This window comes from Penaeus vannamei, chromosome 6 (assembly GCF_042767895.1).
Source record: "Penaeus vannamei isolate JL-2024 chromosome 6, ASM4276789v1, whole genome shotgun sequence".
Taxonomy (NCBI): Eukaryota; Metazoa; Arthropoda; class Malacostraca; order Decapoda; family Penaeidae; genus Penaeus; species Penaeus vannamei.
The window spans coordinates 26,398,820-26,403,819 of NC_091554.1; the positions used below are offsets into that span (position 1 = coordinate 26,398,820).

The window sequence follows — 5,000 nt, forward strand, 5'->3', positions numbered from 1 at the left end:
TACATATACATATATATACACATATATATATGTATACATATATATGTATATATATATATATATATATATATATATATATATATATATATATATATATATATATATATATATATATAAATATATATATATATAAATATATAAATATATATATATATATATATATATATATATATATATATATATATATGTATATATACATATATATGTGTGTGTGTATGTATGTATGTATGTTTGTTTGTTTGTTTGTATGTATGCATTTATATATTATATGTAGATGTATGTGAGTTTGTATATATTGAAGCCATTTATCTTTCTCTTCTCCCCCTCTCTCTCTCTCTCTCTCTCTCTCTCTCTCTCTCTCTCTCTCTCTCTCTCTCTCTCTCTCTCTCTCTCTCTCTCTCTCTCTCTCTCTCTCTCTCTCTCTCTCTCTCTCTGTCTCTCTCTCTCTCTGTCTCTCTCTCTCTCTCCCTCTCTCTCTCTCTCTCTCTCTCTCTCTCTCTCTCTCTCTCTCTCTCTCTCTCTCTCTCTCTCTCACTCTCACTCTCTCTCTCTCTCTCTCTATTTATCTATACATCTATTTATCTGTCTCTATCTCTATCTGACTCACTCTTTCTCTCTCTGACTCACTCCCTCCCTCCCTCTCCCTTCTTCCCTTCTTCCCTCCTTCCCTCCCTCTTTACCCCCCTCCCCCCTCTCCGCCTACCCTTCCCCTTCCTACCCTCTCTCTCCTTCTCCCTCTCCTTGCTTCTTCCTCTCATTCCCTTCCGTTCTTCCTCTCCCCCCCCCCCGTCTTTCCTTCCTCCTCCCTCCCTCCCTCTTCCTCTCATTCCCTCCCGTTCTCCCCCCCCGTCTTTCCTTCCTCCTTCCTCCCTCCCTCACACCTTCGCCTTGCTTCTAAGCCTTTTATTTAGCGTAGCGCCACTGCCTGGGCGTTATCGGGACCGGCGACATGAATCGTGAAATGGCCTTCCGAACAAGGAATTGCGAGAGGGCGTTTGTGCCTATCGATCCGCCCTTCGCAACCTTCCAGCTGGTTCCTGGCCTCAGCGGTTATCAGAACGAAGCAGCGGAGCCAGTTGGCGCCGCGGCCAGCAGTGGCGGAAGGCGGGAAAGTCGCTTAAAGCCTTTCGAATCGGGATCGTTAAGGTGGGCACGCATGTGTGTGCACGCGCTCGCACACGTTGGCCACACGTTGAGAAATATGTATTTGTGTTCATGTTTAGGTTTATGTGTACAGCTTCCAGTGTCGAGGTGAAAGTGTAGGCCCGGAGGGAAAAGTCACTTCAACGGACTGGCGATTTTGGGCCACTTTTTCCTTTGTATTTCTATGTTCAGTTTGAAACTAATTTTCAACACGCGATGGAATACTGTGGTCGAATGAAAAAGAAAATGCGCATGAGTGTGTTTTTGGCCCAACAAGATATCCGCGCGTTTCCGGCTGAGTAGGATGAGCATGCAGTATCTTGTTTCATGGAATTAAGCGTTGCGTCATTTGTCAGCTTCCTTGTTTTCTAAGTCGTAATTAACGACAATAACAACCATCTATATTTTCTAATTGATTTTATTACATCTTCGCGTCTTCATTTTTCCCCAAGAGACTGTGTCAATTTGTACAAATATCCATCTAAAAAACAGATAGATAAATAAACGGAAATTCCAGCTTTTCTGACGAGGTGATGCTCATGCCCTCCCCGTCTCCGCCTCCGTGCCTCGTGTATGCAGTATCTTATTTCATGGAATTAGGTGTTCCATATTTTCCAAGGAGTTATACTACATCTTAACGTTTTCATTTTTCCCAAAGAAAAAGAGTAAATTAAGAAATGATAATAATGAAGAAAAAAAAAGAAAAAATAATTTTTAAAAAATGAAAAAAAAGCCTTTTCATAACGGAAATTCCCGCCTTTATGATAAGGAGAGGCTGTTATCATCCCCGTCCCCCGCAGTGCCTCGCGTTCGCTCTGGCAGGGAATGATCAGTTGGCCGAGTGAGAGAAGATGCCTCCGCCGAACCGTTCATCACTGATGTACAAATCACTGTCCTCTCTTCGTGGCGTTATGTGCCCGTGTGGTTGTGCGTGCGAGTGTATGTGTATGTGTCAGTGGTTTATGGTATTAGTGGTTATTTCCCTATATCGTTTTTGGTTGTGCGTATGTGTGGATGGTGTAGATGGATTGAAGTTTGTGCGTGCGTTTGTGTGTGTAGCTATAAATGATGTCTATCCTCTGTGCAACGATTTGGATTTGGAGTGGTTGGTCGATAGAGAGAGGGGGGGAAGGGGGGGGAGGGAGAATGAGGAGGAGAGTGTGAGGATGTGGGAGAGGAAGAGAGAGAGAGACAGAGACAGGGAGAGTCAGAGAGAGATAAGAGAATAGGAAGGAGAGTATGAGAGCGGGTGATCGATAGGAAGAGAGAGATAGATAGATAGAGAGAGAGAGGAGTGTGAGAATAAGAGAGAGAGAGGGTGAGAATGAAAGAGAGAGAATGTGTGTGAGAGAGAGAGAGAGTGGGAATGGGGAGGAGAGAGAGACTGTGTGAGAGATAAAGACAGAGAGGGGGGGATGGGGAAAAGGAGAGAGAGAGACTGTGTGAGAGAGAGAGAGAGAGGGAGAGAATAGGAAGAAAGAGAGGGAGAGTGTGTGAGAGAGAGAGAGAGAATGAATGGGAAGAAGGGGAGAGAGAGTGTGATAGAGAGGGACGGAGAGAGAGAGAAGGAGAGAGTTTGTATGCATTGCATTGTTGCAATATCTTTAACATGGAGTGGCTAAGACGCACAGAAAGTGAGAGATTGAGCAGAGAAAGGGAACAAGGGAGAAGGGGAAGAGGAAAGAGACAAGAGGGAGGAGGCGAAGAAGGGGGGGAGGGTACGGGAAGGAGAAAAGGCAAGGACAGGGAGAATTAAATATAAAGCGGGTAGGGGGGGGGGATCGGGAGAGAGGGATAGAGGGAGAGCTAAACCAATTTCCAATGGACTCAAAGCGAGGAATGGAAAGTTACCGGAACTCGACGATTTCCTGTTCTCTGCCTACGTGAAGAAAAACGTATCCACAGTGCCAAAGCAGAAAGCAAACCTCTTGCTGCCGCCTATCTTATCAGGCAGGGTAGTGCTATCTTTAGGGGACGGGGCTGAGGGGGGTGGGATGGATGGGGGGTACGAGGGAGGAATCATATTGCTCTATTACAAACACGTTTCAGTCCGCGCTGACCTTGTGCGCGAGAGAGTACGCGCGCGGCCTCCAGTCTCCTCGACCGTTCCTCTGAGTTGCTTCCGGAGTGCGTCTGGGATTCTGGCGTGAGTCTCTGGCGACTGAAGAGAATGCCGGAGGCGTCGAGGCCGGTGGTTTCTGGCCGAGCGACTTGGAGTGGTTGGGGGTGTGTTTTGCAACGAACCGGTCGTCTCAATGCACAGTCTGGACACCTTCTAACAGGAAGGAAAACAGATCCACCTCAAAATAGATTATGGACACTAAAGCTGAATTTCGTGCATCTCGAATCGAACCGCGGAGTGACTCACCGCGTCCTTTCCATAGTGCGATACCGAGAACGTGCCTGATTCCCGCTTTGTCCCTGGGAGAAATGGGATTTCTGGGCTGGGGCCGCGATAACCACGAGAAGAAAATATTTTCATGTTTTTTTTTACCTCTCTCTCTCTCTCTCTCTCTCTCTCTCTCTCTCTCTCTCTCTCTCTCTCTCTCTCTCTCTCTCTCTCTCTCTCTCTCTCTCTCTCTCTCTCTGTCCATATGCCTGTCTGTCAATATACACGCACGTGTGCTTGTAGACATTTGTTACATAATCCAAAGCTTGACCAGGGGTTGGATGCCCGTGTTGCCTCAGCTGTAGCGACATGCGTAATTCACTGGTCACTCGCCCTGTCCATCTTCCCTCAAGGCATGAGTGCTCGTTAGCTCTCTCCTTGCAAGGTCATCCACCTTGGGATGCGAGAACTGTTGCAGTAAATTTCACGGGATGCAACGTGAACGGACACGGAAATAGGTATACACATGCACGCATCATAAGTAAATATGTTCTTTTCTGTCTACCAAGATGTCAGATAGCCCAGCTGTCTCCCTCTGTGTGTGTGTCTGTGTGTGTGTGTGTGTGTCTGTGTTATTAACTTTAATAACCCCAACGACAGCCCCGGTATACGGAAGGCATTAGCGAGTCTGATATTTATCAGGCCCAAAATATATCCTCTCCCCGCCCCCCTTTTCCTTATTCCACCCACCTCCGTACTCTTCGCGGGAACCATCTTCTTTAAAAGCAATCTTTCATGTCTTCAGTTCTGCTTTAGTTTCTCAAGTTTTTTCCCCGGAGGGCGGTCTTTATTTCCTGCTGTTCCGAAAACTCGCCTCCAAGCACGGGTTCCGCAAAGCCATGGACATGAATATTTAACTGGGTAATATAGCAAACTACTGCCGGGAATTGATTATTCTTCGGTTCCGCATGTATGGAGGCGTCGGGTGCAGGCCGGATAGGGGTTCTCGGAAGCCGCTGTCTCTCTCTCTCTTCTTGGTGGTCACTTTCGGTTGATGCGGCAGCCACGGAGCGCGATTGGGCGATGGCGGTCTGGATGCGTGGGTGCCATGCGTGCTATCGACAGCCTCACTTGTTACGAGGGGTTCAGTGCGGCTCAAGTGGTGGCCGTTTCCTTTACCCTTTTTGCTCCTTTAGGAAGCCTGGCTGGGTCTGTCCGGAGGCAGTCGGAGGGCTGTCTCTCCCTTTGGCACTGGTATAGATCAGGGAATAATTGAATATATTGACATGCACATATGGATGTATGAGCACGTATGTATGTATGTATGTGTATATATATATATATATATATATATATATATATATATATATATATATATATATATATATATATATATATTATATATATATGTACAAATTGTGTGTGTGTTTATGTATGCATGCATCTATGTATGTACGTATGTATCTAATTGATATATCATGATATCTAATCGAAAAACCGCCAACGTAGCTGCGGCCAGCCACAGCAC

General features: G+C 45.9%; 1 protein-coding gene across 8 annotated transcripts in view; it reads left to right on the forward strand.

Moving 5' to 3' along the window:
* Nucleotides 1-5,000, forward strand: part of LOC113821663 (GRAM domain-containing protein 2B) — a 339,844-nt gene that overhangs the window by 285,283 nt on the left and 49,561 nt on the right. The window contains exon 1 of one of the 8 annotated variants that reach the window (XM_070122780.1): nt 3,171-3,289. The exons of 6 other annotated variants lie outside the window; for them this stretch is intronic. The gene's annotated coding sequence lies outside the window, so the exon portion shown is untranslated. Of the gene's footprint in view, nt 1-3,170; nt 3,290-5,000 lie in introns of those variants that run through there. One more of the 8 variants, XM_070122782.1, reaches the window with a different exon arrangement.